Source organism: Crassostrea angulata, chromosome 4 (genome assembly GCF_025612915.1).
Source record: "Crassostrea angulata isolate pt1a10 chromosome 4, ASM2561291v2, whole genome shotgun sequence".
Taxonomy (NCBI): Eukaryota; Metazoa; Mollusca; class Bivalvia; order Ostreida; family Ostreidae; genus Magallana; species Magallana angulata.
In genome coordinates this window covers 10,146,586-10,172,439 of record NC_069114.1, presented here as the reverse complement: position 1 = coordinate 10,172,439, position 25,854 = coordinate 10,146,586, and the positions used below count along the sequence as shown (strand labels likewise).

The window sequence follows — 25,854 nt, the reverse complement described above, 5'->3', positions numbered from 1 at the left end:
AGGGTTGGAATATTACGTTGTAAAATCTCTCTCTCTCTCTCTCTCTCTCTCTCTCTCTCTCTCTCTCTCTCTCTCTCTCTCTCTCTCTCTCTCTCTCTCTCTGTGTACTTTTGTGCAATCATTTTAGAATTATCAGAGTTCTATTTGTATGAATTTAATTCATTCATTTTAGATCCATGGTTTTAATAACAATTTCAACACAATGACTAAAAGTTTGTGAAGTTCACGATGTAATAGGATTTTTCGTTAAAATTTCGACGCTATTTCACATCAATAAAGTTGTGTGTTCTAAATGCTTGCAAAAAGTGACCGGTATTATCTCATTCATCTTTTTAATCAATCAGGTACCCGGTAAATAATTTCTTATCGCAAGTTTATTCTTTGAAATTCCCGCATTTATAGAGTTGCTGAATTGTTCCCCGGATCCACGCGCCGATAGTCTTACGTGTAGTTGTTTGTGTACATATCTACAGACAATTTTTGTTTGTTTGTTAGAGATTACGAAAAATCATTTAACTAACAAAGTAGAAGTAAGATATATTCAGACCATACACACGACGGGTTGTGATGAGTTACCAAACAGGTGTTCGCGGAAAGGTGTGAATAACGGCATCTCGAGTACACCTGTTCAGACGTCCAAATATACACAAAGTTAGTTGTAAATTCCAATGACACCTAACAAGACAGACAATAACACCTGTTGTGTATAGAACCCAAGATGAAAGACAATGCTGAGTATCTGATCAGCTTCCGTATATCGCACGAGTGATTTTTTTCATGTGAAATCACGAGGCCATTACCAGCTATACGGAAATAAAGTTGAAAAATATTTTATGAAATGCGGGTATATTTTTAATACATGTACAATGCTTGAATATAATTTAACAAGATTTTGTTCATGTATTTATTTATAATCTATAATATAAAAGTGATTTTTTGTTTACTTATTACTACATAAATAGCTGAAGTCCAAATTATTCGAGTCACCGGTAATATGGGGTTGTTATTTACCACAGCACATCAACAGCACATTTTTTTTAGAAAAACATGATCTGAAATGTTTTCATTTCTCATTTTTAATTGTTTTAAAGTAAGGCTGTAAATTAATTGATAAATCAGAAAGTGTTTACAGATAACAGAAATAAGACGTTTAAGCTCCCGACATTTTAATAGGATCGTCAGTTACAACATCACGTGTGTTTAGAAAAAAAACAAGATGAATTAAATTGATTTGAATTTTGATTATATATTAATTGATTATTAAATATTTTTGGTGAATTTATTTCCATTTATTTAAGAACAAATGAATTAAAAGGTACCCATTTACGTCGAGTTTTCAGATCACAAAAAATTAACTTCACGTTGACAGCCTCGACAATTTTCTGGGTCCGTGCAACTTAAGTCGACATTCTTTTTTTAAATGTGAAAAGGATATATATGTTTCAACCCTTGTTTAGCCATAATTTCTTTATTTCTAAACATACGCTATTTCTATCAACGTCTCAGGTAACGATATCCACGGAGTAACACAGTGGCCACGGAGTTACACAGGCGGCCACGGTGCGACACGGTGCTTTTTCTTGAATTTTCCAATACACATACACGGTGTCACACCGTGTGCACGGTGCGACACAGACCGTTTTCCACCATGTTTTTTACACGGTGGGTGTCGGGATACTCGTGAGCTGTACTGTATATCTATTAGTAAAATTTAATACTGTAGTAACACCTATCTATCTATCTATCTATCTATCTATCTATCTATCTATCTATCTATCTATCTATCTATCTATCTATCTATCTATCTATCTATCTATCTATCTATAGATAGATAGATAGATAGATAAATATATATATATATATATATATATATATATATATATATATATATATATATATATATATATATATATATATATATATATATATATATATATATGGGCCTATTCTTTTTAAATGAGGATGTTTTTTTTTCTGACATGTAAATTTGTTGAATAGTATAACCCAAAAATCAACAGAATTAGTTTTGTCAATTTTGAGATAGGCCTAGTGGTCACAAAAACTCAAATATAACTGTTTTACAAATATACTGCCTTTTTATCTTCATCCTTGAAAACGTAATTTTTAAAGTTATGTTGTTTTAGCATGGTGTCAATTATGTAGATATCGTGCTCAAATTTAATGTTGGAAAACAACATAAAGATCTGTTTATGCATCTAAACTATTTATCAATAAAATTAAGGTTGTATGGGACACTTCCATGTTATGACATATAAAGTGCAATAATATAAGTAATTTCTTTCTCAATATTGTAACTAGCTTACAGGGTAGCTCACTGGGTAAGAGGGTTTACTACAAATCATTTGGTCATGGCAGTTTGAATTCTGCAAGGGATGTACAATTTTTACCTTTCCAAATATTTTTAAAAGCTATTTTTTGGTTTAATATTGCAAAATTTGAAAATTCTAAACCGGTGAAAGTACTCTAATTATAATGTACTTTAATCCACATTCATAACGACAGATGACCCATACCACCTTAATTTAATATTTTTTCAAACATTGATTAGTCTGACAATTATTTTTGGATCTGTCTACAAACTCTTTAGGTCAAAGATTGCACATTTCGTGGACATAGCGACAGTGTTGACCAGCTGTGTTGGCATCCAAAGAATCCGGATCAGTTGGTGACAGCTAGTGGAGACAAGACAATGCGAATCTGGGACGCCCGGACCAATCGTTCTATGGCCACTGTCAATACTAAAGGTAAAACAACGGTTGATTCCATGACCCAGGAATAATTGATCTATAGACATTGACAATACTTACTTTGAGATAAAACAGCTGTTAACATGGTTAATACAAATGTACAGGGACTTTTGGACACTTCAAAAAATGTATGTGAAATTCCTTTGATTTTTTAGCTCACCTGAGCTGAAAGCTCAAGTGAGCTATTCTGATCACATTTTGTCTGTCATCTGTCTGTCTGTCCGTCCGTCCGTCTGTCTGTAAACTTTTCACATTTTCAACGTCTTCTCAAGAACCACTGGCCAATTTCAACCAAACCTAGCACAAAGCATCCTTAGCCTAAGGGGATTCAAAGTAGTAAAAATTAAGGACCACGCTCTTTTGCACAGGGAGATAATTAGGAATTTATGAAAATTTTCGAGAAATTTTCAAAAATCTTCTTCTCACGAACCATAACACCAAGAAAGCTGAATCTTGTGTAAAAGCATCATCAGGTAGTGTGAATTCAAAGTTGTGAAAATCATGACCCCCGGGGGTAAGGTGGGGCCACAAAGGGGGGTCAAAGTTTAACAAAGGAATATATAGAGTAAATCTTTAAAAGTCTTCTTCTCAAAAACTAAGCAGCCAGGAAAGTGAAACTTCTGTGGAAGCATCCTCAGGTAGTGTAAATTCAAAGTTGTGAAAATCATGACTCTCGTGGGTAGGTAGGGGCCACAATGGGGGGTCGAAGTTTTACATAGGAATATATAGAGTAAATCTTTAAAAATCTTCTTCTCAGAAACTAATCAGCCAGGAAAGCTGAAAGTTGTGTGGAAGTATCCTCAGGGAGTGTAGAAAAGTTGTGAAAATCATGACCCCCGGGGGTTGGGTGGGGCCACAATGGGGGGGGGAGTCAAAGTTTAACAAAGGAATATATAGAGTAAATCTTTAAAAGTCTTCTTCTCAAAAACTAAGCAGCCAGGAAAGTGAAACTTCTGTGGAAGCATCCTCAGGTAGTGTAAATTCAATGTTGTGAAAATCATGACCCCCGGGGTTGGGTGGGGCCACAATGGGGGGTCGAAGTTTTACATAGGAATATACAGAGTAAATCTTTAAAAATCTTCTTCTCAGAAACTAATCAGCCAGGAATGCTGAAACTTGTGTGGAAGCATCCTTAGGTAGTGTAGATTCAAAGTTGTGAAAATCATGACTTTCGTGGGTAGGTTTGGGCCACAATGGGAGGTCGAAGTTTTACATAGGAATATATAGAGTAAATCTTTAAAAAACATCTTCTCAGAAACTAATCAGCCAGGAAAGCTGAAACTTGTGTGGAAGTATCCTCAGGTAGTGTAGAAAAGTTGTGAAAATCATGACCCCCGGGGGTTGGGTGGGGCCACAATGGGGGGGGGGGCAAAGTTTAACAAAGGAATAAATAGAGAAGATCTTTAAAATTCTTCTTCTCAGAAACTAATCAGCCAGATGATTCTTTATAATAGTTAAGACTTTGGCCCCAGGACAATTTTTTGGCCACACAAGAAGGTTCAGAATTTGGTGTAGCTTTATATCCCATATACATGTATAAACAATCGTTTTTTTTTAGCACTGCAATACTCAACATGTGATATGACTATAAAATCATCCTGTTAGAAAAGGGACTAATGATTATAAACATAAGAATATCCAGGGGGAAAAATGGATTTTATTTATACAGGATCTACATGTATTATTGTACATTGTCCAAATAGTGTGTATTATGACTCCATTAAGCTGATTTTATCATACCTATTAGTCCTCAGGTAAGCGATGTCGCCCATGTGCCTCTTGTTATACTATTGTTATACATTAACTGTAAATCAATATTTAAGGTGAAAACATAAACATCTGCTGGTCACCAGATGGCAGCATTATAGCTGTAGGCAACAAGGACGACCTTATTAGGGCTTTTCGACTTTCGGTCGAAAAGACCTATTGTTATTCTGATGTTTTATTATTAGGGCTTTTCGACTTTCGGTCGAAAAGACCTATTGTTATTCTGATGTTTTATTATTATTAGGGCTTTTCGACTTTCGGTCGAAAAGACCTATTGTTATTCTGATGTTTTATTATTATTATTAGGGCTTTTCGACTTTCGGTCGAAAAGACCTATTGTTATTCTGATGTTTTATTATTATTATTATTATTATTATTCTTTTTCTCGACAGAATTTCCGTCAGCCATTTTTTGAAAACGGAAAGGATTTCAGAAATAACTATACTATAGTCTTATAGCATTTTTAAATGTCACCAGTATGTAAGGTTTTGGATTTCCGGTTCCGGTACTTCCGGTTCACACAAGCAAAATAGTAGAAATTAAATGAATCAATATATTGTTTTTATTTTTAAAGGAAATTCGTTGTAATTTTACAGTTAGATCAACCACGTCGAGTTGTTTAAAAAGTAAAGCGACGGCGAGTTTCTATCTCTTATCAGTTTTGAGATTTTAAGCCTCAAACTTGAGAAAAGGGGGGATGAAAAAATAAAAAACTCAGAAAAGCTTAGGAATGTTCTAAGACGGATAGATATTGTTCAAATAGATGTAATTAAGATATACTCCAAGTTTCATTGAATAGTTTTGAGTACTTCCGGTTTTATGAGCCGATGAAAATTGTCTATGGGAGTTTCTATGTTAAATTAAATTCACGCATGTAACGTTTTCTCAAACAGTTTTGAAGCAAATATTTTTATATTTTGTATTTGCAATAAGGGACCTAATGCACAGACCGGAAAAGGTCCTGGGAAAAAAATTCTAAAAAATAAGGGATCTGAAAGGGTCAATATTAAAAACGGCTCTTTAGCTGTAACTTTTTTATTGTTTATCCGATTTTCAAAATTCTTTCGGTTTATAGTTCAGCATAAAGAGTGCAATATAAAAAATATGGTCCGAGGGGGCACTTTTTGACTCCTTATAGGGGTTTTAAGGGTCTGAAAATGATAACTTTATCGCAATTCAATTTCAAGAGTTATCTCGCTTTCCTCAATAAATGATTAAGATGGATATTGTGTTAATAGACGTAATTAAGATATGTTCCAAGTTTTGTTGAATAGTGTCTAGTACTTCCGGTTTCATGAGCCAATGAAAATTGTCTATGGGAGTTTCTATGTTAAATTGAATTCACGCATGTAACGTTTTCTTAAACAGTTTTCAAGCAAATATTTTTATATTTTGTACTTGTTATGAGGGACTAAATGCGCAGACCGGAAAAGGTCTGCGGAAAAAAATTCCGAAAAATAAGGGACCTGAAGGGGTCAGTATTAAAAACAGCCCTTTAGCTATAACTTTTTTATTACTCACCCAATTTTCAAACTCTTTTCAATTATTAGTTTAGAATAAAGAGTACAATTTAAAAATCTGGTCCAAAGGGCCACTTTCTGACTCCTTATAGGGGTTTTAAGGGCCTGAAAATGATAACTTTATCACATTTTAAAAAAATTAAAATTCAAGAGTTATCTCGCTTTGCTCAATAAATGATTAGCATTAGAGCTTTTGGCATACCAAAACTCTTGAATCTTAAATGAGTACTTTCTTATGCAAGAATTTTTAGAACTTTTATTTCAGGAAACAAACGATATAGTTGGATAAAAAATTCTGAAGTTGTCTTTCTTTGGGCATTTGATTTCATAAATGTTAACGTGTGGGTATATGCTCATGGTATTTTCCTCATTTTGAATATACAGATTCTGAGAGAAAATATGATAAATTTAAATAAGGGGTTTTAAGGGCTGTCGAAAAGCCCTTCCTTTTTGTTGGAGACAAAAATAGGTCTAGTTATTATTATTATTATTCTTTTTCTCGACAGAATTTCCGTCAGCGATTTTTTGAAAACAGAAAGGATTTCAGAAATAACTATGCTATAGTCTTATAGCATTTTAAAATCACCAGTATGTAAGGTTTTGAATTTCCGGTTCTGGTACTTCCGGTTTACACAAGCAAAATAGTAGAAATTAAATGAATCAATATATTGTTTTTATTTTTAAAGGAAATTCGTTGTAAATTTAGAGTTAGATCAACCATGTCGAGTTCTTTAAAAAGTAAACCGGCGGCGAGTTTCTATCTCTTATCAGTTTTGAGATTTTAGGCCTCAAACTTGAGAAAAGGGGGGATGAAAAAATAAAAAATTCAGAAAAGCTCACGAATGTTCTAAGACGGATAAATATTGTTTAAATAGATGTAATTAAGATATATTCCAAGTTTCATTGAATAGTATTGAGTACTTCCGGTTTTATAAGCCGATGAAAATTGTCTATGGGAGTTTCTATGTTAATTTGAATTCACGCATGTAACGTTTTCTCAAACAGTTTTCAAGTAAATATTTTTATATTTTGGATTTGCAATAAGGGACCTAATGCGCAGACCGGAAAAGGTCTTGAGAAAAAAATTCCGAAAAATAAGGGACCTGAAGGGGTTAATATTAAAAACGGCTCTTTAGCTGTAACTTTTTTATTGTTTATCCGATTTTCAAAATCTTTTCGGTTTATAGTTCAGAATAAAGAGAACAATATAAAAAATATGGTCCGAGGGGGCACTTTTTGACTCCTTATAGGGGTTTTAAGGGTCTGAAAATGATACCTTGATCACAATTCAATTTCAAGAGTTATCTCGCTTTGCTCAATAAATGATTAGGATAGATATTGTGTTAATAGACGTAATTAAGATATATTCAATGTTTCGTTGAATAGTGTCTAGTACTTCCGGTTTTATGAGCCGATGAAAATTGTCTATGGGAATTTTTATGTTAAATTGAATTCACGCATGTAACGTTTTCCCAAACAGTTTTTAAGCAAATATTTTTATATTTTGTACTTGTAATGAGGGACTGAATGCGCAGACCTGAAAAGGTCTGAGGAAAAAAATTCCGAAAAATAAGGGACCTGAAGGGGTCAGTATTAAAAACAACCCTTTAGCTATAACTTTTTTATTACTCCTCCAATTTTCAAACTCTTTTCAGTTATTAGTTTAGAATAAAGAGTTCAATTTAAAAATCATGGTTCAAAGGGCCACTTTTTTACTCCTTATAGGGGTTTTAAGGGCCTGAAAATGATAACTTTATCACATTTTAAAAAATTAAAATTCAAGAGTTATCTCGCTTTGCTCAATGAATGATTAGCATTAGAGCTTTTGGCATACCAAAATTCTTGAATCTAAAATGAGTACTTTCTTATATAAGAATTTTTAGAACTTTTATTTCCGGGAACAAACGATACAGTTGGATAAAAATTCTGAAGTTGTCTTTCTTTGGGCATTTAATTTCTTAAATGTTAACGTGTTGGTATATGCTCATGATATTTTCCTAATTTTTAATATACAGATTCTGAGAGAAAATATGATAAATTTAAATAAGGGGTTTTAAGGGCTGTCGAAAAGCCCTTCCTTTTTGTTGGAGACAAAAATAGGTCTAGTTATTATTAGGGCTTTTCGACTTTCGGTCGAAAAGACCTATTGTTATTCTGATGTTTTATTAGGGCTTTTCGACTTTCGGTCGAAAAGACCTATTGTTTTTGTCTTTTTTTATTATTATTATTATTATTATTATTATTTTTCTCGACAGATTTCTGTCAGCGATTTTTTGAAAACTGGAAGGTATATTGATACAATTTTTTGACGGTCTTACAGCAAATCTATCAATCTATGGAATGTAAGGTTTTTAATTTCCGGTTCCGGTACTTCCGGTTTATACAAGGAAAAATGTAAAAATTGATTAAAACGCAATACTTTGTTTAGTTTTTATATTAGAATGTTCAAATTTTAGAATTAGATGCATCTTGTCTTTTTGTACAAAATTGTCAGCGTAGACATCTTTCTATATCTTACCGTTTTTGAGATATAAAGTCCTAAACTTTAGAAAAGGGGGGATGAGAAAGCAAAACAATTTAAATGACCTTTAAAAAATTATTTAACACCTAAATATTATTAACATAGATGGAATTAACATGTATTCTAAGTTTCATTAAAATATATTGACTACTTCCGGTTTTATAGGTCAATGAAAATCGCCTATGGGAGTTTCAATGTTAAACAAAAATCACGCGTGGTTCGTTTTCTCAAAAGGTTTTCAAGTAATTGCTACAATATTTCATCTTTATAATGACACACACAATCCGCAGACCTGAAAAAGTTTTGGGTAGACAACTCGAAAAAATTAGGGATCTGCAGGGGCCAACGTGCAAAACAGCCTTTTAGCTGTAACTTTTTTACATTTCATCCGATTTTAAAAATCTTTTCAGTTTATTGTTTAGAATAAAGAGTACAATTTTAAAATTATGGTCCGAGGGGCCACTTTTTGAGTCCTTATAGGGGTTTGAAGGACCTAAAGATCAGAATTTGTTCAAATTTCAAAATTTTTTTTTAGAAAGAGTTGTCTCGCTTTGTTGTAAGAATAAGGAGCATTAATACTGTAGGCATACTAAATTTGGTGTCCAGGGAATAAATATTTACTTCAATATGATTTTTTGAAAATATTTTTCTGGAAATTAAAAGTGTAGCTACCTGTAAAGTTCTGGAGTTATCTTTCTTTTCACATTGCACTACTCCTAAGTTGCTATCTAAGCAACTTAACTTGGGATACCAAGGCGTTTAGAACACTTGGAAATAAACTAGAGAATATTTTTTTAAACATTTAATTAAAAGGGGATAATAGGGCTGTCGAAAAGCCCTTACTTTTTGTTGAAGACAAAAAAAAGTTCTAGTTATTATTATTATTATTATTATTATTATTCTTTTTCTCGACAGATTTTACGTCAGCGATTTTTTGAAAACGGAAAGGATTTCAGAAATAACAATACATTAGTCTTATAGCATTTTTAAATGTCACCAGTATGTAAGGTTTTGGATTTCCGGTTCCGGTACTTCCGGTTTACACAAGCAAAATAGTAGAAATTAAATGAATCAATATATTGTTTTTATTTTTAAAGGAAATTCGTTGTAATTTTACAGTTAGATCAACCATGTCGAGCTGTTTAAAAAGTAAACCGGCGGCGAGTTTCTATCTCTTATCAGTTTTGAGATTTTAGGCCTCAAACTTGAGAAAAGGGGGGATGAAAAAATAAAAAACTCAGAAAAGCTTAGGAATGTTCTAAGACGGATGTATATTGTTTAAATAGATGTAATTAAGATATATTCCAAGTTTCATTGAATAGTATTGAGTACTTCCGGTTTTATGAGCCGATGAAAATTGTCTACGGGAGTTTCTTTGTTAAATTGAATTCACGCATGTAACGTTTTCTCAAACAGTTTTCAAGCAAATATTTTTATATTTTGTATTTGCAATTAGGGACCTAGTGCGCAGACCGGAAAAGGTCCGGGGGAAAAAATTCCGAAAAATAAGGGAGCTCAAGGGGTCAATATTAAAAACGGCTCTTTAGCTGTAACTTTTTTATTGTTTATCTGATTTTCGAAATCTGTTCGGTTTATAGTTCAGAATAAAGAGTACAATTTAAAAAATATGGTCCGAGGGGGCACTTTTTGACTCCTTATAGGGGTTTTAAGGGTCCAAATATGATAACTTTATCGCAATTCAATTTCAAGAGTTATCTCGCTTTGCTCAATAAATGTTTAGGATAGATATTGTGTTAATATACGTAATTAAGATATATTCCAAGTTTTGTTGAATAATGTCGAGTACTTCCGGTTTTATGAGCCGATGAAAATTGTCTATGGGAGTTTCTATGTTAAATTGAAATCACGCATGTAACGTTTTCTCAAACAGTTTTCAAGCAAATATTTTTATATTTTGTACTTGTAATGAGGGACTAAATGCGCAGACTGGAAAAGGTCTGATGAAAAAAATTCAGATAATTGAGGGACCTGAAGGGGTCAGTATTAAAAACAGTCCTTTAGCTATAACTTTTTTATTACTCACCCAATTTTCAAACTCTTTTCAGTTATTAGTTTAGAATAAAGAGTACAATTTAAAAAATATGGTCTAAAGGGCCATTTTTTGACTCCTTATAGGGGTTTAAAGGGCCTGAAAATGATAACTTTATCACATTTAAAAATAATTAAAATTCAAGAGTTATCTCGCTTTGCTCAATGAATGATAAGCATTAGAGCTTTTGGCATACCAAAACTCTTGAATCTTAAATGAGTACTTTCTTATATAAGAATTTTTAGAACTTTTATTTCAGGAAACAAACGATATAGTTGGATAAAAAATTCTGAAGTTGTCTTTCTTTGGGCATTTAATTTCTTAAATGTTAACGTGTGGGTATATGCTCATGATATTTTCCTCATTTTGAATATACAGATTCTGAGAGAAAATATGATAAATTTAAATAAGTGGTTTTAAGGGCTGTCGAAAAGCCCTTCCTTTTTGTTGGAGACAAAAATAGGTCTAGTTATTAGGGCTTTTCGACTTTCGGTCGAAAAGACCTATTGTTTTTGTTCTGTTTTATTATTATTATTTTTCTTTTTCTCGACAGATTTTCCGTCAGCGATTTTTTGAAAACGGAAAGGATTTCAGAAATAACTATGCAATAGTCTTATAGCATTTTTAAATGTCACCAGTATGTAAGGTTTTGGATTTCCGGTTCCGGTACTTCCGGTTTACACAAGCAAAATACTAGAAATTAAATGAATCAATATATTGTTTTTATTTTTAAAGGAAATTCGTTGTAATTTTAGGGTTAGATCAACCATGTCAAGTTGTTTAAAAAGTAAAGCGGCGACGAGTTTCTATCTCTTATCAGTTTTGAGATTTTAGGCCTCAAACTTGAGAAAAGGGGGGATGAAAAAATAAAAAACTCAGAAAAGCTTAGGAATGTTCTAAGACGGATATATATTGTTTAAATAGATGTAATTAAGATATATTTCAAGTTTCATTGAATAGTATTGAGTACTTCCGGTTTTATGAGCCGATGAAAATTGTCTATGGGAGTTTCCATGTTAAATTGAATTCACGCATGTAACGTTTTCTCAAACAGTTTTCAAGCAAATATTTTTATATTTTGTATTTGCAATTAGGGACCTAATGCGCAGACCGGAAAAAGTCCTGGGAAAAAAGTTCTAAAGGATAAGGGATCTAAAGGGGTCAATATCAAAAACGGCCCTTTAGCTGTAACTTTTTTATTGTTTATCCGATTTTCAAAATCTTTTCGGTTTATAGTTTGGAATAAAGAGTACAATTTAAAAAATATGGTCCGAGGGGGCACTTTTTGACTCCTTATAGGGGTTTTAAGGGTCTGAAAATGATAACTTTATCACATTCCAAAAAATTAAAATTCAAGAGTTATCTCGCTTTGCTCAATGAATGATTAGCATTAGAGCTTTTGGCATACCAAAACTCTTGAATCTTAAATGAGTACTTTGTTATATATGAATTTTTAGAACTTTTATTTCAGGAAACAAACGATATAGTTGGATAAAAAATTCTGAAGTTGTCTTTCTTTGGGCATTTAAATTCTGAAATGCTAACGTGTGGGTTTATGCTCATGATATTTTCCTAATTTTTAATATACAGATTCTGAGAGAAAATATGATAAATTTAATTAAGGGGTTTTAAGGGCTGTCGAAAAGCCCTTCCTTTTTGTTGGAGACAAAAATAGGTCTAGTTATTATTATTCTTTTTCTCGACAGAATTTCCGTCAGCGATTTTTTTAAAACAGAAAGGATTTCAGAAATAGCTATACAATAGTCTTATAGCATTTTTAAATGTCACCAGTATGTAAGGTTTTGGACTTCCGGTTTCGGTACTTCCGGTTCACACAAGCAAAATAGTAGAAATTAAATGAATCAATATATTGTTTTTATTTCTAAAGGAAATTCGTTGTAATTTTACAGTTAGATCAACCATGTCGAGTTGTTTAAAAAGTAAAGCGGCGGCGAGTTTCTATCTTTTATCAATTTTGAGATTTTAGGCCTCAAACTTGAGAAAAGGGGGGATGAAAAAATAAAAAACTCAGAAAACCTTAGGAATGTTCTATGACGGATATATATTGTTTAAATAGATATTATTAAGATATATTCTAAGTTTCATTGAATAGTATTGAGTACTTCCGGTTTTATGAGCCGATGAAAATTGTCTATGGGAGTTTCTATGTTAAATTGAATTCACGCATGTAACGTTTTCTCAAACAGTTTTCAAGCAAATATTTTTATATTTTGTATTTGCAATTAGGGACCTGATGCGCAGACCGGAAAAGGTCTTGGGAAAAAAATTCCGAAAAAAAAGGGACCTGAAGGGGTCAATATTAAAAACGGCTCTTTAGCTGTAACTTTTTTATTGTTTATCCGATTTTCAAAATCTTTTCGGTTTATAGTTTAGAATTAATAGTATAATTTAAAATATATGGTCCGAGGGGGCACTTTTTGACTCCTTATAGGGGTTTTAAGGGTCTGAAAATGATAACTTTATCGCAATTCAATTTCAAGAGTTATCTCGCTTTGCTCAATAAATGATTATGATAGATATTGTTTAAATAGACGTAATTAAGATATATTCCAAGTTTCATTGAATAGTATTGAGTACTTCCGGTTTTATGAGCCGATGAAAATTGTCTATGGGAGTTTCTATGTTCAATTGAATTCACGCATGTAACGTTTTCTCAAACAGTTTTTAAGCAAATATTTTTATATTTTGAATTTGCAATTAGGGACCTGATGCGCAGACCGGAAAAGGTCTGAGGAAAAAAATTTCGAAAAATAAGGGACCTGAAGGGGTCAGTATTAAAAACAGCCCTTTAGCTATAACTTTTTTATTACTCACCAAATTTTCAAACTCTTTTCAGTTATTAGTTTAGAATAAAAAGTACAATTTAACAATCATGGTCCAAAGGGCCACTTTTTGACTCCTTATAGGGGTTTTAAGGGCCTGAAAATGATAACTTTATCACATTTTAAAAAAATTAAAATTCAAGAGTTATATCGCTTTGCTCAATGAATGATTAGCATTAGAGCTTTTGGCATACCACAACTCTTGAATCTTAAATGCGTACTTTCTTATATAAGAATTTTTAGAACTTTTATTTCAGGAAACAAACGATATAGTTGGATAAAAAATTCTGAAGTTGTCTTTCTTTGGGCATTTAATTTCTTAAATGTTAATGTGTGGGTATATGCTCATGATATTTTCCTCATTTTGAATATACAGATTCTGAGAGAAAATATGATAAATTTAAATAAGGGGTTTTAAGGGCTGTCGAAAAGCCCTTCCTTTTTGTTGGAGACAAAAATAGGTCTAGTTATTTTTCTTTTTCTCGACAGATTTTCCGTCAGCGATTTTTTGAAAACGGAAAGGATTTCAGAAATAAATATACAATAGTCTTATAGCATTTTTAAATGTCACCAGTATGTAAGGTTTTAGATTTCCGGTTCCGGTACTTCCGGTTTACACAAGCAAAATAGTAGAAATTAAATGAATCAATATGTTGCTTTTATTTTTAAAGGAAATTCGTTGTAATTTTAGAGTTAGATCAATCATGTCGAGTTGTTTAAAAAGTAAACCGGCGGCGAGTTTCTATCTTTTATCAGTTTTGAGATTTTAGGCCTCAAACTTGAGAAAAGGGGGGATGAGAAAATAAAAAACTCAGAAAAGCTTAGTAATGTTCTAAGACGGATATATATTGTTTAAATAGATGTAATTAAGATATATTTCAAATTTCATTGAAAAGTATTGAGAACTTCCGGTTTTATGAGCCGATGAAAATTGTCTATGGGAGTTTCTATGTTAAATTGAATTCACGCATGTAACGTTTTCTCAAACAGTTTTCAAGCAAATATTTTTATATTTTGTATTTACAATGAAGGTCCTAATGCGCAGACCGGAAAAGGTCCTGAGAAAAAAATTCTAAAAAATAAGGGAGCTCAAGGGGTCAGTATTAAAAACGGACATTTAGCTGTAACTTTTTTATTTTTTATCCGATTTTCAAAATCTTTTCGGTTTATAGTTCACAATAAAGAGAACAATTTAAAAAATATGGTCCGAGGGGGCACTTTTTGACTCCTTATAGGGGTTTTAAGGGTCTGAAAATGATAACTTTATCACAATTCAATTTCAAGAGTTATCTCGCTTTGCTCAATAAATGATTAGGATAGATATTGTGTTAATAGACGTAATTAAGATATAGTCCAAGTTTCATTGAATAGTGTCGAGTACTTCCGGTTTTATGAGCCGATGAAAATTGTCTATGGGAGTTTCTATGTTAAATTGAATTCACGCATGTAACGTTTTCTCAAACAGTTTTTAGGCAAATAATTTTATATTTTGTACTTGTAATGAGGGACTAAATGCGCAGACCGGAAAAAGTTTTAGGAAAAAAATTCCGAAAATTGAGGAACCTGAATGGGTCAGTATTAAAAACAGCCCTTTTGCTATAACTTTTTTATAATCATCCAATTTTCAAACTCTTTTCAGTTATTAGTTTAGAATAAAGAGTACAATTTAAAAATCATGGTCCAAAGGGCCACTTTTTGTCTCCTGTTAGGGGTTTTAAGGGCCTGAAAATGATAACTTTATCACATTTTTAAAAATTAAAATTCAAGAGTTATCTCGCTTTGGTCAATGAATGAATAGCATTAGAGCTTTAGGCATACCAAAACACTTGAATCTTAAATGAGTACTTTCTTATATATGAATTTTAAGAACTTTTTTTTCAAGAAATAAACGATGTAGTTGGATAAAAAATTCTGCAGTTGTCTTTCTTTGGGCATTTAATTTTTGAAATGTTAACGTGTGGGTACATGCTCATGATATTTTTTTAATTTTTAAAATACAGATTTTGAGAGAAAATATAATAAATTTAAATAAGGGGTATTAAGGGCTGTCGAAAAGCCCTTCCTTTTTGTTGGAGACAAAAATAGGTCTAGTTACATTTATTGATGTCAGAAGTCACAGGTCAAAGGCCGAGGAACAGTTTAAGTTTGAGGTCAATGAGATCTCGTGGAACAATGACGGGGACCTATTCTTCTTGACGAGTGGGCAAGGCAGCATAAACATATTGAGGTGCATGTAGTTTATAGATAGATGAAGTATGAAACATTGCAGTATGATGAAGCATTAACGAACTGTGACAGTCAGACCGATGGAATACTGGCATCCGAGTAGCTCAGTCGTTAGAGTCGTGGACATGTGCCGAGTGACTTGGGTTCGAATCCCGGTCTGGTCCGTCATTATTTCTCCCATGCCGTTACTTTTGGTGCCATGACTGACCCCTGGAACTGACAGGTTAACTCCTGCCAGGGGAAGAGCCTGGGGTGATCTTCGAGGGCAAAGATCATTTAAGGGGGGGGGGGGGGGGGGGAGGAGGAATGTGACGGTCAGACTGGTTCAAATACCGGCGCCAGATAGCTGTGTTGGTAGAGCACCTGACTAGAGATTCAGGGTGTCACAATAGACATTATGCCAATGATATATTTTTTTTTATTATAATTGGTTCTATATTTGTCTACTATATTTGAGGTAAGAGTTATCGTTTATAGATCTAAGTTATCGTTCATTTATTTACGCTTTATTGGTCACTGGGTTGTTCCGTTCTCGATGTTACTATGTTTAGATTGGGATTCTCTTCGAACCTGTTTGGCAGGTTTACGTAGAAGCTTATGATGGATGTTGCCGGATGTCGTTATATTTAGTATCTAAAGTAGTAAAACTTGTTTGGTTAGTTTGCTGACTATATATATGGGGCGTGGGCTGACTTTTGTGAGAAGAGGTCTGGACGCTGAGCAGTATTTTCGTGTATGTTAAGCCCTTGCTGTGTGAACTTGGGTGTGTCTCTTAAATTGTGTCTCCTCTGCTGTGTGATCTAGGGAACATGTAGCCTGTGTGGATTTTGTTGGCGCTGGCGTTGCGAGACCTGATTGCCTACAGTTGTTGTATTTTTATTGCCACAACTCAGTAAGTGTAACTTTACGATATTGTTTGTCGGCGGATGAATTGTATTGCTATTTATTACATAAATTGTCTGGTACGTATTTGATCATATTCACCTACAAGAACAAGAACGTATTACTATGTGTACTAAAATGTCGTTAATTTACTTGTTTTTAAAGCTATAGTAGCCATTAGTGAGTTTGCATAAAACTTATGTTTGTAATGATTTATTAGAAAATTGTGTGTTAATTGTAGGTGACCAATTTTATAATTCTTAATTCATTGTTAACCTGAGGGGACGGGGTGGATTTTGGTGGAGCGTGGTGGATCGTGGTGGAACGTGGTGGAAAGTGGTGGAGCGTGGTAGAAAGAAGCACGAGATTATGGAGGCCCGTTGAGAACTATGATTAATAATTTCTTTGTACATATGTAGATAAATTTATTGTTTATTTTTTCATACTGTTGTTGTTTATTGGAAAATAAGAGTCATCCATATGATTTCATAAGGGGTAAATGTTAAAAGAACCCATCACAACAGGTCAGTTGTGACACAGGGGACCCAGATTCGAATCCAGGTCTGGTCCGTCATTAATTTTCCCATCCCGTTACAGAACAAATGGTTAAGTAATGATGGATACGACAGCTCGATGAAGTGCAAAGTTTTTCATAACTGTGCATACTTTATTAGGTCAATACCTAGTGCAGCATTTTGGTAATTTTAAAAAAATTGAATTGTATGCAAATAAAACACATTGTTATCAACAGCTACCCAGATTTAAAACTCCAGCACACCCTGAATGCTCACCCTGCTAACTGTATCTGTATCGAGTTTGACCCCAATTTAGGGAAAGTACTTTGCAACTGGTAGTGCGGACGCCTTGGTCAGTATTTTGGACGTAGCAGAGCTACCCTGTATTAAGAACCCTCTCCAGATATTAATAGTTGTGCACAATATATTACATTTAAGATTCACTTCACAAGTACTGTACATTTTGTTGCATAGAAAATACACATGTACTCTCATAATGGTCTTGAAAACTTATGTATGATAATATTTAGAAAATTTATAGCTTTTTGAATTCTAAGCTTAATGAAGATTTACTGATGTCAAGTTTAATATGTAGCTGATGCATTTTATATGATATTGCTCAATATGCCCAAGAAATCATATATAAGCAATGAGAATTTGGTCTCTGTTTCTTAAGAAGAATTTAGAAGAATTGCAACCATCTTTTTATCATATAAACTCTACTTATTGAGGATCTCTTATTTTTGGTCGAATGATATTTCTGTTTTATTGCAATTACTGAAAAAACAGAGACATAGACATTTGATGTGTTGATTTCAGGTTAGAGTGGCCAGTCAGAACTTTGAGCTTCAGCCATGACGGCAAAATGTTGGCCTCAGCATCAGAAGATCTGATTATAGACATAGCAGAGGTCGACTCAGGTACGAATGTTATAGTAGACTAGACTTTGACCCGTGCATGCATGGGTTGACATTGCATTTGATATTGGACATTTAAGAAATAGATCGACCTATGGCAAAAGGAACTGCCTATTTTAGCAGTAGTTAGACAGTTCTTAAGCAGTTTTCAAATTTTTTGGCAGTGTTCAAGCAGTTCCAATCAGTAAGGGTTTTAGAGGCATGTCAAAACTGTCTAGGTAAAAGTATAAGCAGTAATTCTAAGCAGTTTTCTTAGCAGTCTTTGCAGTATAAGCAGTTATAGGTCAATACACACCTCATACGGGATTTGCATCATTCTAGAATGCATTTCCAACCAGTTACAAATCTGGGTCACTGGCTGCTGTCAGATAAACTGACCACTCAGAATCAAGATCAGAGATAACAGGAAGTTTGGTTGAACATTTTGAATGTATCAGTGCCATGAGGGGTAGTTAAGAGTGCATGTGATATTCATCACAGAAAATGTTGTGTATGGGCAAACTCAAATAAATTTATGGATTTTAATATGTTCCAAGGATATTACATATATTTCTCTTAAGGTACATAAAATATTTCAAATAAATTTTCATTGAACAGTTTTTAATAATGGTCTGGTTAGATCACTTAATTTACTGGTATATAAGATATATCAGATATAGCTGCTCAAGTTTATATGCATGGGAATTGACCCTTAGGAAAGGCTGAGACTACAATGGTCAATCAAAGGTCTGAGAGTATCTAACATGAAAACATTTTACATAACAACTTCTCAAGAACAACTTGGGGAGAAGCTTATAAAGTCATGATTGTAATTTGAAGTCTTACAATAATATATATTTATATTAACTATGCTAAAAGCTAGCTAAATGCAGTATCCACATGCAGTGTAGATTCAAGTTGGCTTATATGGTACAATATTGTACATGTATGTCTTTATGTAATAATTTATTCCTGAAAATGTTAAAACTTATTCATATAACCCATAGATGAAATCAGCAGTTCCTAGCAGTTTTCATCTTGATTATATTTCATGCATTTTCATTTATGAAAACCATATTAGGAAGCAAGCAAGCAGTTTCTGGCAGTTTCACACAGTTTTTACCAGTTTACATCAACTCATTTAAATTTTTAGGCCAAAATAACTGCCTTAAAACTGCTAGATAACTGGAAGGCTTAAAATTACTGCATGGAACTGCTTATATTCATTATGAGACATATAGGGGAAACCAACTGCTAAGAAAAGTATGGAAGGCTAAGGAACTGCTAAAAACTGCTTAGATAACAAAACTAGCACTGTTAAGGAACTGCTTAAAAACTGCCTTCCACTTTGACATGGGAGATACATCAATACACCGTATTATTGACATTTACATAAGCAAGCTCAAGCCTACAAAAACACTACTGAGGAATCATTAATTTTCGTGGGGGTGAATTTTCTTTAATTGCTTAAATTTTACAGGTTCGTGGGGACGTAATTTCGTGTATTCTCTTAAACCTACAAGAGAAATATGACTTTATTACCTTAATTTATTAATTCGTGGAGGATGTTAATTCGTGAATGAGAGGTACATGTACCCACGAATTCCACGAAAATTGAGCCACCACGAAATCTAATGATTCCACAGTATTCATTTAAATACACTCTGCTTAGTTAGAATAATCTAACAGTTACTGTGTCTCGGGACAGGCCTTCAGCACATTTAAAATACTTCCCATATACCCGTACCCGTAATGTAGCTGAAAATTGAAGAATCGCTCCGAAACGATTTTGGAAAAATTAATGAAGCCGCATTGAAAATAACGGTCAAATAATCATAACAAACCATTTTGAGGCTGTAAATACCTTTCATCAAAAAATTTAATTCTAAAGAAACCTTATTTTATTTATGTGATTTTTGGAAAATATAAAGAGACTGATAATATCAATATCATGCTTAAGCCACTATGGTACAATAATAAAGTAAAGATTCAGGATAAATATGAATTTTGTAAGGCTCATTATGAGAAAGGATTTCATATTGTTCATGATTTATTTATTTATGAGAGAATCACCAATGATTATCCAGTTAAGATTCCATTTACTACATCTGAAGGTTTGATACGTGCAATTATTTGTGCTTGGCCAAATGTTAAGCAGTTTTCACATCAAGTAATAATCAAACCATACCAACCTGAATCTATTAAAATACTTTGCATGTGTAAAAAAGGAGCACGGAATATCTATGATCACTTGATGGCAAAATCAAATCATAAACCTATTTGTGAAAACGAATGGGCCTTCAATTTAAATTTACCTCTAGATTTTAACTGGAAACAGGCTTATTCAAACCCTAGATCTGCTACAAAAGATTCAGGACTGATTGGTTTAACTATAGAATCATCCACAGAATATTAGGTACTAACAAAATACTACACGTGTAAAATTAAAAATTCCCCACTATATGTTTAATATGTTTTTTAGAACCAGAAACAATTACACATCTCTTCTTTTATTGTCCATCTATTTTTCAGATATGGTTATTAATGTCTGATTGGATTTTTAGAAACATTTTACTTTCTCAAACTGCTCATGGAGTTTGATTTGGGGTATCATGTTGTTTTGTAGAAATGTTTCAAAAATTCTCTGTTAGTCCTGGGGGTCAAATAATTGGTAAAAAATGAAGTTTTGTCACAAAAAACCTTCTTCCTCGAACTCCTCCTACATTTTCAACAGTAGACAAATCATCTCTTGGAATATGTTATAGGGTATCCTATAGATGTGCAATAAGGTTTCGGAATTTTCAATTTTGTCCTGGGGGTCCTGAGGCTGAAAAAATGTCATTTTTTTTGGCACTAGCCAAATGATCTTAAAGAATATGATTGGGGGTGTTATATTGAAGTGTGATCAGGTTCCAGAATTTTTTTTTTATTAAGGGGATCAGTTGACAACAAAAAATGATGTTTTTGCAAAAAAAGTGTGTTTCTAAAACTCCTCTTACAACTTTTGGAGTAGTTACGTCATCTCATGGCCGGGAAATAATTGGGGCTGTCCTATAAATGTGCAATAAGGTTTTAAAAATTTAAATTTGATCCAGGGAGTCAAATAGTAGCAGAAAATTGACGTTTATCCATAAAAAAAACCCATCGATCCAAGAGCACCTCTTTTGATCGAATGGATAGACACATCATATCTTGGGATATGATAGGGACTGTTCTATAGATGTGCAGTAAGGTTTTAAAAATTTAAATTTCATCCAGGGTGTCAAAAAGTAGCAGAAAATTAACATTTATCACTTCAAAAAACATAGATCCTAGAACTCCTTTTATGATTAAATGGATAGACACATCATATCTTGGGATATGATAGGAACTGTTCCATAGATGTGCATTACAGTTTTGAAACATAGGTAATCACAGATTACAAAGCTCACCGAGACGAGACATCACCCTTATGAGACTTCACCTTTAAGAGACAACCTTTATCATATTAAATGAAAATCATACTTTATGATCTTGGATATTCATGGATTTTGTTTTGACACAATATCGTATATCATCTGTTAAAAAATTGTATGATAATCATATGTTTATTTGTAAATCAATACAATAATATAACATTAAATATTGCATCCTATCATATTTACAACATATATCATATAATACAATAAAATACCATAATATTAAACAATGATGAGATATGATATTGTAACGTATGATATGACATTGTATTGTGTTATACGTTATTGTATTTGATAATACGTATAATACAATATCATTATATATAAAACAAAATAGTATTATATTACAATATCATATTACATAATACATCATAACATTGAAACATATGATATTATATTGTATAATATAGTATGATATTGTATGATACTGTATCATTTTAATACATAATATGATATTTTATCATATGCTAGAATATAATTTGACACAACATTGTATCATATCAAATGATACAATATTATGTGATAAAGTAAAATATTACATAATACAATATTATATTTAACATATTGTATCATATGATACAATAATATGTTTTACAATATCATACAATACAATTTCATGTGATGTGATAATTTATCATATTATAAACCAATATCATATATCATACTAATATTATATAATATTACAGTATCATATTATACAATTTCACGTGAAATAATTCTATATAACAGAAACTAATTTCATATTATACAATATCGTATGATACAATATTATAGAATATACAATATTGTATCATAGGATACTTTTTATATTATATTTTGCAATATCTTATGTAATAGTATCATGTGATAAAATAATAAATTAATAATACAATATAATATTATACAATATTGTATCATTATATACAATACTATACATAACGATATCATGATACAATATCATAACATAAAATATAACAAAAAATTGATACAATATCATATCGTATCATATAACTTTTTATAATATTACATATGATATTATATTGTGTCATATTAAACAATATTGTTTCATACCAAACAATACTATATCAAAGGAATCACATTATATCATTTATCAACAAACGCATCTATCTATCGAGCAGGTTTGAGTGAGGTAGGAGACTTCTTTAGCATCCTTGATAATGGAGATCAGGCTCTGCATCTGTAGTAACCTCTGCGTTTCATTTATAATATAGTTAAATCAACTATGCAAGCTATCATCTATAAAACATGTGACCTGTTCCAAAAAAACTAAACCTCATCCAGCATCCGAAACCTATGGCTCAGATTCAGCATTCAAGCATGTCAGGTGCATCAGTATACATAAGACGCATCTCCATGCAAGTTTGAAGTTCAGACCAGTAATAACTAAGATATCATCATCAGAGGGCACTAGCAATTAAAACCTTAACCTGCTCCAGCATCCGCAACCTATGGCTCAGATTCAACATCCATGCCTGTCAGGTGCATCTGTATCATAAGACACACCATCCATTCAAGTTTGGTGAAGTTAGGACCTGTAATAACTAAGATATATTTTTTAGCATCCTTGATAATGGAGATCAAGCTCTGCATCTGAAGCTTCCTCTGTGATTCATTCATACTACAGTTTAATCAACTATGCAAGTTTGAAATAGTACTATTATCTATTAAACATGTGACCTGTTCCAAAAAAACTTAACCATATCCAGCATCTGAAACCTATGGCTCAGACTCAGCATTCGAACCTGTCAGGTGCATCAGTATCATAAGACGTATATCTGGTGAAGTTAGGACAAGAAATAACTAAGATATAATCATCAGAGGGCACCTGCAACAAAAACTTTTACCAGCTCGAAAAACCTTAACCTCCTCCAGCATCCGAAACCTATGGCTCAGATTCAGCATTTAAGCCTGTCTGGTGCATCAGTATCACAAGACGAACCATCCATGGAAGTCTGGTTAGGTTAGGACAAGTAGTAACTAAGATATAATCATCAGAGGGCACCTGCAACAAAAACTTTAACCAGCTCTAAAAACCTTAACCTCCTTCAGCATCTGAAATCTATAGCTCAGATTCAGCACTCAAGCCTGTCTGGTGCATCAGTATCATAAGACACACCATCCATGCAAGTTTGGTGAAGTACGGACCTGCAGTAACTTAAATATTGCTATCAAAGGGCACCTGCAACAACAACTTTAACCCGCTCCAAAAACCTTAACCTCCTCCAGCATCCGAAACCTATAGCTCAGATTCAGCACTCATGCCTGTATGGTGCATCATGTATCATAAGACACACCATCCATGCAAGTTTGGTGAAGTACGGACCTGCAGTAACTTTGATATTGCTATCAAAGGGCACCTCCAACAAAAACTTTAACCTGGTCCAACAACCTTAACCTCCTCCAGCATCTGAAATTTAGGACTCAGATTCAGCATCCAAGTCTTTCAAGTCCCTAAGTAGGTCCAGATGCATCATCCATGCAAGTTTGGTGAATATAGGACAAGTAATAGCTTAGATACAGGACATGCAACAAAAACTTTAACCAGGTCCGGACGCCGAGGGTATAGCATAAGCTCCCCCTGACTTCGTCTCGGTGAGCTAAAAATTAAATTTAACCCTGAGGCCCATTACCTACATACCTTTTGATGCCCTTTAAGGATCAAGAATATATATGGTTAAGGGGTGGGGATCTCAATTGTGTCCGAGATATTCGTGCACTTCCTGTTCGATGGGGGTCATGACCACCCCCGGGGCCCATGACCTACATACCGTTTGATGCCCCTTGACACAAGGAACAAAGAATATATATGGTTTAAAGATGGGGATCTCAACTGTTTTGAAGATATTTAGGGACTTGCTGTTTGAGGGGGTCAGGACCACCCATAGGGCCCATGACCTACACAACTTATTATGCCTCTTGACATCAGAAACATGAATATATATGGTTTAGAGGTCATGCTTATAACAGTTTCTGAGATATATGGTAATTTCAAATTCCGGGGTGGGGTTGGGGGGTGGGGGGGGGGTGGGGGGGGGGGGGGGTGGGGGGATGACCCCAGGGGTCAGATCTAATAAACCCTATATGTTGCCAGTAACAGTCAATATATGATAATGAAAACCCTATATTATTATCTTTAGATAATTGACAATTTCTGATTCTAAGGGGGTCAGGATGACCCCTTAGGGTCATGACTAACATGCAATAATGATCTGATGCGCCATGACCTAAGGAGGAATAATATCTTTGGATTAAGGTGGGGGTCTCAATGGCTTTTATATTTGATGATTTCAGGAAGAGCACTTGGGATCATAACCTACATACCATCTGAAATTGAACAAAGAAACAATAATATAATATGTACATGATATATAATTCAATTTAAGAACCCAGATACATGTATAGATCAGTCATCTATGTTTTGTAATACTTCCTATGTATATATACATGTATTAGTTTGTGTTCGATTTTAACGTAGGTAATTGGTTATCCGGATTATACGAGCGTTTGAGGTTTCATATTTATGTGTTTTGTTTACGTTCACGACAACAGGAAAACTACATGCAAAGAAGTAAAGGACTTTTGAAGAAAAAACAAACTTCGACAATTGGGCCATTGTTGTCTCTGCATTAACTGTGATTCAAAAAGTTATACAGTGCTATATCGTCTGCTACTTCTTCCAACGCCATGGCTTAGAATTGCAATCAAACTCTGTACCAATGTGCAGTTTGTGAAAGTCTTTTCTTCTACCTTGCTGACTGTCAAAGTCATACAGATAGCTGCAGAGGTTCTCATCCGAGACAGTCTGTTAAAATCATAGAAGAGACCAGGTTGATAGGCTTTTATATAGATGATTCTTAAACATAATGTACATGTACTTGAAATATAAATAATTTTGGACTATCTTTTAGTTTATTGAAAGTTTATGTAGTTTTTATTACAGACATATAAGAGTTGGGGAAACGCAACTGATATATTTTATATTGATCATTATCCTAACTCTTATATACTGTATGCATGCATGTATTGAAATTTTAAAAATATAAAAAAACAGCTAGGACACTGTCTGTTTATAACTCAAGGGGAATAGTGCTTATTCAATGGGGGGGGGGGGGATTCTCTTGAAATATGTTCATATATATGTCAAACATTGTTTTGATATTTTATTCATTTACCTGTATAGAGATACCTGTACCAGTGAGTCCATCGATTCCTCAAACAAAACCTATGAGGATGGAGGTCATTGTTCGTTAATTGTTGGTCAAAAGAAAGAACCATAATTAGTCTGCATAATGAAAAAAAATATTATCCTACTGGTTATTTAAAGAAATTGCCAGTCAATTCATTTATTTCCATAAACAACTTTTTTTTTAAACTATTTTTTTCAGGAGTTCTATTGATTTGCTTGAAA

General features: G+C 33.1%; 1 pseudogene; it reads left to right on the top strand.

The window, feature by feature from the left end:
- Positions 1–25,854, top strand: part of LOC128180668 (THO complex subunit 3-like) — a 30,760-nt pseudogene that overhangs the window by 1,846 nt on the left and 3,060 nt on the right.